The sequence below is a fragment of the Leucoraja erinacea genome, unplaced genomic scaffold (genome assembly GCF_028641065.1).
Source record: "Leucoraja erinacea ecotype New England unplaced genomic scaffold, Leri_hhj_1 Leri_374S, whole genome shotgun sequence".
Taxonomy (NCBI): Eukaryota; Metazoa; Chordata; class Chondrichthyes; order Rajiformes; family Rajidae; genus Leucoraja; species Leucoraja erinaceus.
This window is the reverse complement of record NW_026576275.1, coordinates 34317-48547: the sequence shown is the minus strand read 5'-3', so window position 1 is coordinate 48547 and position 14231 is coordinate 34317. Positions and strand designations below refer to the sequence as shown.

At 49.9% G+C, this 14231-nt stretch overlaps 1 pseudogene; it reads left to right on the top strand.

Moving 5' to 3' along the window:
• Window positions 1-14231, top strand: part of LOC129693631 (gastrula zinc finger protein XlCGF57.1-like) — a 17389-nt pseudogene extending 3158 nt beyond the window's left edge.

Below are 14231 nucleotides of genomic sequence, written 5' to 3'. Positions count from 1 at the left end.
GAACCAACGAGAGAGCAGGCTATTCTAGACTGGGTATTGAGTAATGAGGAAGGGTTAGTTAGCAGTCTTGTGTGTGGCCCCTTGGGCAAGAGTGACCATAATATGGTTAAGTTCCTCATTAGGATGAAGAGTGACATAATTAATTCAGAAACAAGGGTTCTGAACTTAAAGAAAGGTAACTTTGAGGGTATGAGACGTGAATTGGCCAAGATTGACTGGCAATTAATTCTAAAAGGGTTGGCGGTGGATATGCAATGGAAGGCATTTAAAGGCTGCATGGATGAACTACAACAATTGTTCATCCCAGTTTGGCAAAATAATAAATCAGGGAAGGTAGTGCATCCGTGGATAACAAGGGAAATCAGGGATAGTATCAAAACAAAAGATGAAATACAAATTAGCCAGAAAAAGCAGCCTACCAGAGGAGAAATTCACAGTCCAGCAGAGGAGGACAAAGGGCTTAATTAGGAAAGGGAAAATAGATTATGAAAGAATAATGGCAGTGAACATAAAAACTGACTGCAAAAGTTTTTATAGATATGTGAAGAGAAAAAGATTAGTTAAAACTGAAGAAGGGTTTCGGCCTGAAACTTTGCCTATTTCCTTCGCTCCATAGATGCTGCTGCACCCGTTGAGTTTCTCCAGCATTTTTGTGTACCTTCAGTTAAAACAAATGTCGGTCCCTTGCAGTAAGAAACGGGTGAATTGATCATGGGGAGTAAGGACATGGCAGACCAATTGAATAACTACGTTGGTTCTGTCTTCACTAAGAAAGACTTAAATAATCTGTCGGAAATAGCAGGGGGTCAAATGAGATGGAGGAACCGAGTGAAATCCAGGTTAGCCAGGAAGTGGTATTAGGTAAATTGATTGAATTAAAGGCCGATAAATCCCCAGGGCCAGATAGGCTGCATCCCAGAGTAATTAAGGAAGTAGCCCCAGCAAAAGTGGATGCATTAGTGATAATTTTTCAAAACTCTTTAGATTCTGGAGTAGTTCCTGAGGATTGGAGGGTAGCTAATGTAGCCCCACTTTTTAAAAAGGGAGGGAGAGAGAAAACGGGGAATTACAGACCAGTTAGTCTAACATCGGTAGTGAGGAAACTGCTAGAGTTAGTTATTAAAGATGGGATAGCAGCACATTTGGAAAGTGGTGAAATCATTGGACAAAGTCAGCATGGATTTATGAAAGGTAAATCATGTCTGACGAATCTTATAGATTTTTTGAGAATGTAACTAGTAGAGTGGATAAGGGAGAACCAGTGGATGTGTTATATCTGGACTGTCAGAAGGCTTTCGACAAGGTCCCACATAAGAGATTAGTATACAAACTTAATGCACACGGTATTGGGAGTTCAGTATTGATGTGGATAGAGAACTGGCTGGCAGACAGGAAGCAAAGAGTAGGAGTTGACGGGTCCTTTTCAGAATGGCAGGCAATGACTAGTGGGGTACCGCAAGGCTCAGTGCTGGGACCCCAGCTATTTACAATATAAATGATTTGGACGAGGGAATTGAATGCAACATCTCCAAGTTTGCGGATGACACAAAGCTTAAGGCTAGATGCAGGAAGATTGTTCCCGATGTTGGGGAAGTGTAGTTGAGGCCAGTTCATTGGCTATATTTAAGAGGGAATTAGAAGAGGCCCTTGTGGCTAAAGACAGAAAGAAAGCAGGTACGGGATACTGAGTTGGATGATCAGCCATGATCATCTTGAATGGCGGTGCAGGCTCGAAGGGCCGAATGGCCTACTCCTGCACATATTTTCTATGTTTCTATGAAAAGTTGCCCCTCAGATTCCTATTCAAATTTTCCCCACCCCCGCCTCGCTCACCTTAAAACCATGTCCTCTGATCCTAGATTCCCCTAATTTGGGCAAGAGATTTTGTACACCTCTATAAGATCACCCCTCATCCTCCTGCGCTCCAAGGAATAGAGTCCCAGGCTGCTGCAACCTCGCCCTGTAGCTCAGGCCCCTCGAGTTCGGGCAATATCCTCGTAAATCTTCCCCGCGCCCTTTCCAAGCTCAACGACATCTTTCCTGTAACACGGTGCCCAGAACTGAACTGAAGCCCCTAGAGTTCTATCTAACTCTCTGTTAAATCCATCCAGTGACTTGGCCTCCACTGCCCTATGTGGCAGGGAATTCCATAAATTCACAACTCTCTGGGTGAAAAGGTTTTTTCTCACCTCAGTCTTAAATGACCTCACCTTTAGTCTAAGACTGTGGCCCCTGGTTCTGGACTGGCCCAACATTGGGAACATTTTTCCTGCATCTAGCTTGTCCAGTCCTTTTATAATTTTATATGTTTCTATAAGATTTTCTCTCATCCTTCTAAACTCCAGTGAACACAAGCCTAGTCTTTTCAATCTGACAGTCCCGCCATCCCAGGGATCAATCTCGTGAACCTACGCTGCACTGCCTCAATCTCAAGGATGTCCTTCCTCAAATTAGGGGACTAAAACTGTACACAATACTCCAGATGTGATCTCACCAGAGCCCAATACAACTGGAGAAGAACCTCTTTACTCCTATACTGAAATCCTTTTGTTATGAAGGCCAACATTCCATTAGCTTTCTTCACTGCCTGCTGTACCTGTAAGCCATCTTTCAGTGACCGGTGTACAAGGACGCCCAGGTCTCGCTGTACCTCCCGTGACCTAACCTAACCCCATTTAGATAATAATCTGCCCCCTTGTTTTTGCTGCCAAAGTGGATAACCTCGCATTTATCTATATTGTACTGTATCTGCCACTCATCTGCCCACTCACTCAACCTGTCCAGGTCACCCTGCAACCTCCTAACAACCTCTTCACAGTTCACAATGCCACCCAGCCTTGTGTCATCCGCAAGCTTGCTAGTGTTGCTCCTAATTCCCTCTTCCAAATCAGTAATATATATAACCATATAACAATTACAGCACGGAAACAGGCCATCTCGGCCCTACAAGTCCGTGCCGAACATTTGCGGCCCCAACACCGAGCCTTGCGGCACTCCACTCGCCACTGCCTGCCATTCTGAAAAGGACCCATTGCGTACAGTTTTCTCCTAATCTGAGGAAGGACACTCTTGCCATAGAGGGAGTTCAGAGAAGGTTCACCAGACTGATTCCTGGAATGTCAGGACTTTCATATGAAGAAAGACTGGATAGACTCGGCATGTACTCGCTAGAATTTAGAAGATTGAGGGGGGATCTTATAGAAACTTAGAAAATTCTTAAGGGGTTGGACAGGCTAGATGTAGGAAGATTGTTCCCGATGTTGGGGAGGTCCAGAACAAGGGGTCATAGTTTAAGGATAAATCTTTTAGGACTGAGATGAGAAAAACATTTTTTACGCAGAGAGTGGTGAATCTCTGGAATTCTCTGCCACAGAATGTAGTTGAGGCCAGTTCATTGGCTATATTTAAGAGGGAGTTAGATGTGGCCCTTGTGGCAGACAGGAAGCAAAGAGTAGGAGTTAACGGGTCCTTTTCAGAATGGCAGGCAGTGACTAGTGGGGTACCGCAAGGCTCAGTGCTGGGACCCCAGCTATTTACAATATATATTAATGATTTGAACGAGAGAATTGACTGCAACATCTCCAAGTTTGCAGATGACACAAAGCTTAAGGCTAGATGCAGGAAGATTGTTCCCGATGTTGGGGAAGTGTCGTTGAGGCCAGTTCATTGGCTATATTTAAGAGGGAGTTAGAAGAGGCCCTTGTGGCTAAAGGGATCAGGGGGTATGGAGAGAAAGCAGGTACAGGATACTGAGTTGGATGATCGGCCATGATCATATTGAATGGCGGTACAGGCTCGAAGGGCCGAATGGCCTACTCCTGCACCTATTTTCTATGTTTCCATGACCCGTTCACTCCTTTGCTTCACTCTGTCTGCCAACCAATTTTCCATCCATGTCACCACCCTACCCCCAATACCATGTGCTCTAATTTTAGTCACCACTCTCCCGTGCGGGACCTTATCAAAGGCTTTCTGAAAGTATAGGAACACTACATCCACTGGCACCCCTTCATCCATTTTACTTGTCACATCCTCCAAAAATTCCAGAAGATTAGTCAAGCATGATTTCCCTTTCATAAATCCATGTTGACTTGAATTAATCCTTTTACTGCTATCCCAATGCCCCATTATTACCTCTTTAATAATTGACTCCAGCATCTTTCCCACCACCGAAGTCAGTGGCAGAGGCCCTGCATGCGGAGTTTTGTCAGAACATCCTCCGTATCTAAAGGAAAACACCAACAAACGCATGTAGGGCGGAACTAGGCAGATACCCACTGATAATAAATATTCAGAAAAGTGTACCAAATTTTTGGAATCACCTTAAATCTAGCCCCCCAGATACCCTCCAGTTTAAAGCCCTTCAAACACAAGAGGGGAACCCAGAAAAGAGTTCCCTGTGTCAGTTGGCACTGAGACTAACTACCCCTATTCAGTTAAATCCTATCCAGTTAAACCCTGACCGGCCCCAGATCAATACTGACCCCCAATCACCAGTTAGAGTGAACCAAATTATCAAACAATGTAAAGAAACGTACTTGGAACATTGGGATAAAGAAACCAAAAGCCAAAGCAGATTAGAATGTTACCGTGCCCTTGAAAGAGATTATGAATTGGCAGACTATCTCTCAACTGTTAGAGACATAAAGCAGACAGACCCTCACCAAATACAGGTTAAGTGACTACTATTTGGCAGCTGAAAAAGGAAGACAGAAGAGATTCTAGCAACCAAGAGAAAAACAGAATATGCGGCCACTGTTTGACTGATGAGGTTGAAACAGAGGTGCACTTCCTCCTAAAATGCAAAAAAATTGACAAAACAAGAAAAGCATACTTTGACAAAGTCAGTGTGGCAACCCCTGATTTTAAAGAACTAGATTATACATCAAAACTAAGAATAATCCTTGGCGAAGGAAATACGCACATCTTGGTGCACAATACGCAACAGCATGCCATAACCTGAGTGACGGTGAATGACCAACATGCACATATGTACGCACACACTAATTGAAAATTGAAAATTGAATTGAGAGAGACAGATATAGACAGAGAGTGAGGGAGTGAGAAGGGGGGAGAGAGGGGGAGAGAGAGACAGAGAAACGGAGAGAGGCAGAGAGAGAGAGAGAGAGATAGACAGAGAGAGAGAAACGGAGAGCGATACAGAGAGAGAGAGACAGTGAGAGAGACAGAAAGAGAGGGAGAAAGGAGAGAGTCAGAGAGGGACGGAGAGAGAGAAACAGATAGAGATACAGAGAGAGGGTCAGAGATAGATATATATATAGAGAGGCAGAGAGAGAGAAGACAGAGAGAGAGAAAGAGAGAAGAGAGAGAGAGACAGACAGAGAGAGAGAGAGAGAGAGACGGTGAGAGAGAGAAGGGGAGAGAGAGAGAGGGGGGAGAGAGGAGAGAGAGACAGAGAGAGAGAGAGAAAGAGAGAAAGAGAGAGAGACGGATAGAGATAGACAGAGGGAGACACAGAGGGAGAGAGACAAAGAGAGAGGGAGAAAGAGGTGGACGGAGGGACAGAGAGAGAAAGAGAGAGAGAGACAGAGAGAGAGAGAGACAGAGAGAGACAAAGAGAGAGAGAGAAAGACAGATAGGGACAGAATGAGAGGCATGGAGAAAGTGAGAGATAGAGATCAAGAGAAGATGGAGTGAGAGAGAGATAGAGAGAGATAGAGAGAGAGAGAGAATAAGATAGAGAGAGTGAGAGAGACACAGAGAGAGAGAAAGAGAGAGAGACAAAGACAGAGAGAATGAGAGATAGGTAGAGAGAGAAACAGAGAGAGAGAGAGAGGGAGAGAGAGAGAGAAAGAAAGAGAGAAATTGACAGAAACTGAGAGAATGCGAGAGAGAGAGACGGAGAGAGACGGTGAGAAACAGACAGTCACTGAGAGACGGAGAGGAACAGATAGACAGACAGTGGGGGAGAGAGATAAAGAGAGAGAGAAAGAGAGAGAGAGATGAGGAGACAGATATAGACAAAGAGGGAGAGAGACAGAGAGAGAGAGAGAGAGAGAGGGGAGAGGCAGAGAGATAGACAGGGTGAAGGAGAGAGAGAGAGAGAGAGAGAGAAACAGAGACAGAGAGAGACAAACAGACAGAGACAGGCATAGAGAGAGAGGGAGAGACGGGAGAGACAGAGAGAGAGGGAGAGAGATACAGATGGAGAGAGAGAGAGAGACAGAGTGGGAGAGAGGGAGACAGTGAGAGACGTAGAGAGACAGAGTGAGGGACAGAAGGAGAGAGAGAGAGGAAGAAAGAGAGACACACGCGAGGGAGATAGAAAGAGATAGAGAAAGATAGACAGAGACAAAGAAAGAGAAAGACAGAGAGAGAGAGAAAGAAGAGGGAGAGAGAGAGAGAGAGAGAGAGAGAGACAGAGAAAGATGGACAGAGGGAGCGATGGAGACAGATAGAGAGAGAACGAGAGAGACAGAGAAAGATGCAGATACAGAGGGGGAGAGGAGAGAGAGAGAGAGACAGAGAGAGAGAGAGAAAGAGAGAGAGACAGAGAGAGAAACAGAGAGACAGAGAGAGAGAGAGGGGAAGAGAGAGAGAGAGAGAGAGAGAGAGAGAGAGAGAGAGAGAGGAGAGAGAGAGGGAGGGACACGAGCGAGAGAGAGAGAGAGAGAGAGAGAGAGAGAGAGAGAGAGACAGTGAGATAGAGATAGAGAGAAAGAGAGACAGAGAGAGAGAGAGAGAGGGAGAGAGAGAGAGGGAGAGACAGAGAGGAAGAGAGAGTGAGACAGACAGAGAGAGAGACAGGGAGAGAGAGTGCTGGAGTAACTCAGCATGTCAGGCAGCATCTGCGGAGAAGATAAACACAAAGTGCTGGAGTAACTCAGAGGGACAGGCAGCATCTGTGGAGAGAATGAATGGGTGACATTTTGGGTCGAGACCCTTCTTTGGTTTAGTTTAGTTTAGAGATGCAGCGCGGAAACAGGTATTTCGGCCCGTGGAGTCTGCGCCGACCAGCGATCACCCCGTACACTAGCACTATCCTACGCACATTAGGGACAATTTAACAATATTGCGGAGGCCGATTAATCTACAACCGTGAACATCTTTGAAATGTTGGAGGAAACCGGAGCAGCCGGACTAATAACCCACGCAGGTCAAGGGGAGAACGGTACGTATAAACTCCACACAGACAGCACCCGTAGTCAGCATCGAGCCCGGGTCTCTGGTGATGAGGCAGCAACTGTGCCGCACAGAATTATATAACGGTTTCTTCCGCCATAAACGCACCCAACATGTGCTAGTAATGTCCTGTTTGCCAACTTGTTGACCCTCTGTGTTCCACTCCTGCAGGGTTTCTGAGCCATTGCTGTGGACGAGAGACGGGGACGTGAGCGGCCATTGAGGGCGGCCAGGGTGCCTGTGAGCCCCCATCTGCTCGGTGTGCGGGCTGTGCTTCGAGGGGCTGAGAATCGATGACGGACCACATGACGGGGCACAACAAGGAGAAGCGTTATGAGTGCGACGTGTGTGGCAAGGCCTGGCAGTACCCGAGCCAGCTAGAAATCCACCGGCGGGTGCACACGGGAGAACGCCCCTTTGACTGCTCGGAATGTGGCAAGAGCTTCACCTGCTCCAGCACTCTGCTGCTGCACAACCGCGTGCACTCCAGCGAGAGGCCCTTCACCTGCTCCGACTGTGGCAAGAGCTTCAAGACGGCGAATGAGCTGAAGATGCACCGGCGGGTGCACACGGGCGAGAAGCCCTATGGCTGCTCCACCTGCGGCAAGAGGTTTGCCCAGTTGTCGGGGCTACGGCGGCACCGGCGGGTGCACAGCAGTGAGCGACGCTTCACCTGCTCCGACTGCGGCAAAGGCTTCAAGTTGTCCAAGCACCTGAAGATGCACAAGCGCCTACACACCAGGGAGCGGCCCTACACCTGTACCCAGTGCGGCAAGGGCTTCACCCGCTCCGGCAACCTGCTGAACCACCAGCGCACCCACACCGGCGAGCGCCCCTACACCTGCAACCAGTGCGGCAAGGGCTTCACCCAGTATGGCAACCTGCTGACCCACCAGCGCACCCACACCGGGGAGCGGCCCTACACCTGCACCCAGTGTGGCAAGGGCTTCACCCAGTCCAGCAACCTGCTGGTGCACCAGCGCACCCACACTGGCGAGCGCCCCTACACCTGCGCCCAGTGCGGCAAGGGCTTCACCCGCTCCGACAGCCTGCTGTGCACCAGCGCACCCACACCGGCGAGCGCCCCTACACCTGCACCCAGTGCGGCAAGGGCTTCACCCAGCTCCAGCAACCTGCTGGTGCACCAGCACACCCACACCGGCGAGCGTCCCTACACCTGCGCCCAGTGTGGCAAGGGCTTCACCCAGCTCCACCAGCCTGCTGGAGCACCAGCGCACCCACACCGGCGAGCGTCCCTACACCTGTGCCCAGTGCGGCAAGGGCTTCACCTGCTCCAGCACCCTGCTGTCCCACCAGCGCACCCACACCGGGGAGCGCCCCTACACCTGTGCCCAGTGCGGCAAGGGCTTCACCCAGTCTGGCAACTTGCTGTCCCACCAGCGCACCCACACCGGCGAGCGGCCCTTCAACTGTGCCCTATGCGGCAAGAGCTTCACCCAGTCCAACAGCCTGGTGCTGCACCAGCGCACCCACACTGGCGAGCGCCCATACACCTGCACCCAGTGCGGCAAGAGCTTCACCCAGTCCAACAGCCTGCTGGTGCACCAGCGCACCCACACCGGAGAGCACCCTTACACCTGCGCCCAGTGCGGCAAGAGCTTCACCCAGTCTGGTCACCTGCAGTCCCACCAGCGCACCCACACCCGGGAGCACCCCTACACCTGCGCCCAGTGCGGCAAGAGCTTCACCAGCTCCTCCAAGCTGCGATCCCACAAGCGGGTGCATGCTGGCGACCGTCCCGTCCCCAGCCCGGTGTGTGGAGAGCGCTTTGCCATGGATTCCCACACCCTGTCTCACCCGCACGTGCACACCAGTGGCCAGCCCTATGACTGTCCGTACTGCGGTGAAGGGTTTGACAGCTTGCGGGGGTTGCGGCAGCACCGGCGGACCCATGCTGGTGAGGAGCTGCTCCCACTGTGACAAGAGAGTATGGGAGCTGCGGGAGCACCAGCGGAAACACACCGGAGACTGACCCTTTGTGTGCGCTGAGTGTGGCAAGGGTTTCACCCGCATGTCCAGCCTGTGGCTGCACCGACGTACCCACAGCGGTGAGCGTCCCTTCCGTTGCCCGTCCTGTGGTAAGAACTTCACCCGCCTTGACCACCTGCTGGAGCACTAGCGAGTCCACACCGGTCAGCGCTCCTTCACCTACCGGCTCTGTGGCAAGGCCTCTGCCCGCTCTTCCAGCCTGCTGGCACACCGCCACATGGATAGATAGGCGCTGTTTATGTAGACACAAACTGATGGAAGGAATGGGTAACGTTTCGGGTCATTTCGTCAGTCGCACATTCCTTCTCTTCAGAGATGCTGCCGATGCTGCCTGTCCCGCTGAGTTACTCGAGCACTTTGTGTCCTTTTTTGTAAACCTGCATCTGCAGTTCCTTGTTTTTAAACCATTCTGTTTAACCATCTCTGCGCCTTCCCAAAAGTCTCCACATCAGTCCTGTAATGGAGTGACCAGAACTGTATGCAATACTCCACATGGCCCTCAAAGCTGCACATATACATTCCTCTCTCCCCTCTCCCGCCCACTCGTATACAAATTCTCTCCACTCCACCCTCTGGTGCCCCCCTCCTCTCTCTCACACACTCCCTCTCTCACTCCCTGTCTCTCTCCCACACCCCTCTCTCTGTCCCTCTCACACGCACACACTCCCTCTCTCACACACAAACATCCCTTCTCTCACAAACACACTCTCATACACACACTCTCACACACGCACTTTCTCTCACACACACTCACTCACACACTCTTACGCACATACACTGAACACCTCTGCTCGGTTCATAATAACCATATAACAATTACAGCACGGAAACAGGCCATCTCGGCCCTACAAGTCAGTGCCGAACAACCTTTTTCCCTTAGTCCCACCTGCCTGCACTCATACCATAACCCTCCTTTCCCTTCTCATCCATATGCCTATCCAATTTATTTTTAAATGATACCAACGAACCTGCCTCCACCACTTCCACTGGGAGCTCATTCCACACCCCTACCACTCTCTGAGTAAAGACGTTCCCCCTCATGTTGCCCCTAAACTTCTGTCCCTTAATTCTGAAGTCATGTCCTCTTGTTTGAATCTTCCCTATTCTCAAAGGGAAAAGCTTGTCCACATCAACTCTGTCTATCCCTCTCATCATTTTAAAGACCTCTATCAAGTCCCCCCTTAACCTTCTGCGCTCCAGAGAATAAAGGCCTAACTTATTCAACCTATCTCTGTAACTTAGTTGTTGAAACCCAGGCAACATATAACCAACCTGATCTCCCGGTGGCTCAGCACTCCAACTCCCCCTCCCAATCCGAATCCGACCTTTCTGTCCTGGGCCTCCTGCATGGCCAGAGTGAGGCCCATCATAAATTGGAGGAGCAGCACCTTATATTTTGCTTGGGCAGTTTGCACCCCTGCGTTATGAACATTGACTTCTCTAATTTCAGGTGGTCCCTACTTTCTCACCTTCTCAGCTCTCCCTCAGCCCACTGGCTCCACCACTTCCTTTTTTCTTCCCGCCTCCCCCACCCTCACATCAGTCTGGGTGAGGGTGGGGGCAACCCTGCATCTAGTAGTGAGCCCCCCATGAAGTGCCCAAACTGCAACTATCCGCATGCCAGGCAGTCGCCCTGTCCTGCCTACGGAAAGGCCTGTAACTATTGCAAGAAAATGAACCATTTCTCTGCTGCCTTTCGTTCTCGTGGGAAAGTTCCACCAGGTTCCAGACCTAACCTAAACATGCTGATGCAGGTCGATAACAAATACAGCTCCCCGTCCTTGCTCGGCGCTGCCCACGATGCCGATCCAATTAATTCACAAAGGGAGGCAAGTGTGTACTCACTCCCTCAAGCTCAGCCCCAATAGGTGCAAGTTCCGGGTCTCCGAGGTCACATACATTGGTCACGTATTCACGCCCGCCGGACTCAAGCCCGACCCACAGAAAGCTGCTGCCATCACTGAGATACAGGCCCCCACCGACGTGCTCGGCCTGCAGCGCTTCCTGGGCATGGTGAACTATCTTGGTAAATTCATACCAAACCTCAGCGAATTGAGCTCGCCCCCGCGACAACTGACCAGAAAGGACACCGCTTGGTCCTAGTTCCCGCAGCACCAACAAGCTTTCGATGCTTTAAAGTCCAAGCTGACCAGTGCTCCAACTCTGACATTTATCGATTTGAAACGCCCTGTAACTGTCACCTGTGATGCCTCACAATTCGGGCTCGGTGCAGCCTGTCTACAGCCTTCTGCCTGTTTCCAATGCCTCCCATACCATGACCGACACGGAACAACGCAACGTGCCGATCGAGAAAGAGCTGCTCGCTGTCGTTTTCACCTGCTCCAATTTCAAGGGCTTTGTCTTTGGGAACACTTTCACGGTCGAAACGGGCCACCAGCCGCTGGTGACGATCTTGAACAGACCCATCCACGCCGCACCTGCTCGACTGCAACGCATGATGATGCAGCTCCAACGTTTTGACTTCACCCTCATTTATAAAAAAGGCACTGACATACACGTTGCCGCCACCCTCTCCCGTGCACCTCGAGCATCCTGTGACCGCCACCCCTATGAACGGGAAGACCTTCTAGTACTCGGCATTGACTTCGTTCCCACTAAACAACTACAGTGCCTAGCCGAACATACTGCTGCCGACCCCACTATCCAAAGACTGTCATCAGTAATTAAAGGGGGTTGGCCAGACAAGCGCGCTAGCGCTCCAGCAGACACAACGAACTGGTCATACTGGACGGCGTTATAGTCAAGGGCCACAAAGTCGTGATCCCTTCATCGCTGCACGACAAATACTACTGTGAGGTACACAGCGGTCACCCGGGATTCGATGCTACACTCGCCCAAGCACAGAGCCGATTCTACTGGCTGGGGATGGCCAAATACATACGAGACCGTGTCTCGTCTTGCCCCATCTGCAACAGTCTCGCACCCCACTAGCAGTGGCAGCCCCTACTGCAACAACCTGCACCAGCCCTGGCCTGGACTTCGGTGGCAGCTGACATTTTTGAGTGGCGCGGGAAGCACTACCTCGTCCTTGCAGACGCGTTCTACAACTGGTTTGAAGTAGAACTCCTGACCTCCCTCACGTCTGAAATGGTCATCCGCAAGCTGCGGAAACACTTTTCCACATTCGGTTCGCCTGTCCGTTTGCAGACCGACAACGGTAGACAGTTTACCAGCCACGAGTTTAAGCTCTTTGCCAACCGATGGAACTTCGACCACGTTACGAGCAGCCCTGAGTACCCGCAGAGTAACGGACTTGCTGAGCGGGCTGTCAGGAGCGCTAAACAACTGATGGAGCAAGCGCGCCTGGCGAATTTGGACTTTTACCTTGATCTGCTGAACCTCAGGAATATAGCCAGATACGCAACCCTGGAATCACCAGCCCAGCGGCTTATGTCCAGAACGACACGAACACCGATTCCTATTGCTCAGTACAAGCGGATACCTCGTGTGCTGGAGCCTGCCTCCATCCAAACGCCCATTCAGGAGAAGCACGATATTCAGAAACGGTCACACGATCGGTCATGCAAACCCCTCATGCCTCTGCTGCCGGGACAGGTTGTTTGTATACAAACTGCGAGTGGATATTCCCGCCTGGACACCGTGGTTGGCACAGCTGACGCGCCTCGATCTTACCTATTGGACTATGAAGGGACAGTTTACCGCAGAAGTCGTCAACATCTGTTGGCTGTGCAGGAACCCCGTCCGCCGCCAGCTGGTCCCTACGCTCCACCACTTCTGTTCCTTCCGTCTGCTGCAGATCCAGTTACAAGCCCCTGCACGTCCCCCACTCCTCGCATGTTCTGTTCTCCTCTGCGTGACGTGGCTGTTACTAACCGCAGATTCACCCCTCCTGTTTGTGTATCCACTCTGCCGCTTCCAGCCCCCTCCATGTCCTTCTCGCCTCCGGTCCTTTCGCTGCCTGCTAATCTTTCAGATGAAGGGGGGGAGGGTTTGGGCCGTACGTGTTCGGGCCGTGTCAGTAAACCGTCTGTTAGATATGGTGATTTTGTTTAACTTTAATGGCACGAGTACCCACCATACTCAATCTTAGGGGAAGGATGTAGATTGGTTTATGAATGCAACCAATCATATATATCTTAGCATGACTAATCCCGCCCCACTGTATCATTTATACTAACACCCACTTCTCCTGCTACACAGTTCAGTAGCAGGCTGGAGCCAGTGACTACTAATATGTTGTTAAGTCTGAATGTATATTAAACACTATCTTGAAGTTACATGTGTGTAATGTCTCATTTACAGGCTTCGACCCGAAACGTTGCCCATTTCCTTCGCTCCATAGATACTGCCTCACCCGCTGAGTTTCTACAGCATTTTTGTCTACCTTCGATTTTCCAGCATCTGCAGTTCCTTCTTCGGCATTTTAAAGTGGGTTTTTTAAAGAAAGTTTTGACGCATTTGTGCCTTACGTAACAAATAAAGCAAGTTTATCCCGACCTGTGTAAAATAATTTAATTTGGTCTGTAAATTAAAAATGGGGATTTGCTGAAAAACAGCAAGCAGTCAAATTTAAAAGAGAATTTTCCCAGCAGAATAAATTCTGGGAAAATCTTAGAAGCTTGGTTTATACTAATCACTGAAACAATGTATTAACATAGAGATGTATTGTCTGGGCACAGCACCATATTAGGTATCTGTCTGAACTGCCTGTCCCAGCTAAGGACAAGGTAGTGGCTTTCATCCAAGTCTTACAAGGTTCACAGACGGATGCCCATTCTGGAACCAAGATGGAAGTAATTTGAAAACAAAATGGAGTTAGTTGTCCTTCCAGAATGGGCAGCTGTACTGAAGCTGTGCCAAGATTTGAGAATAAGGCTGACATTGCAAATATATGGGTCCAGCCTCCCTTGTTTCTCTTAGGCTACGGATCTTTCACTCAGATTTAGAAGGTGTGTTTTATTGATAAGTAAATGTATAATTCCTCTAACTTTCCTTTGTTCTTTGAGTGGAGCCCGAGAAGCAGCGTGTGTGCTCTTTGTAGATCTCGGCACTCCCATCTGGCAAATTGATTAAAAGGTTTGGTTTACCTTTAACAA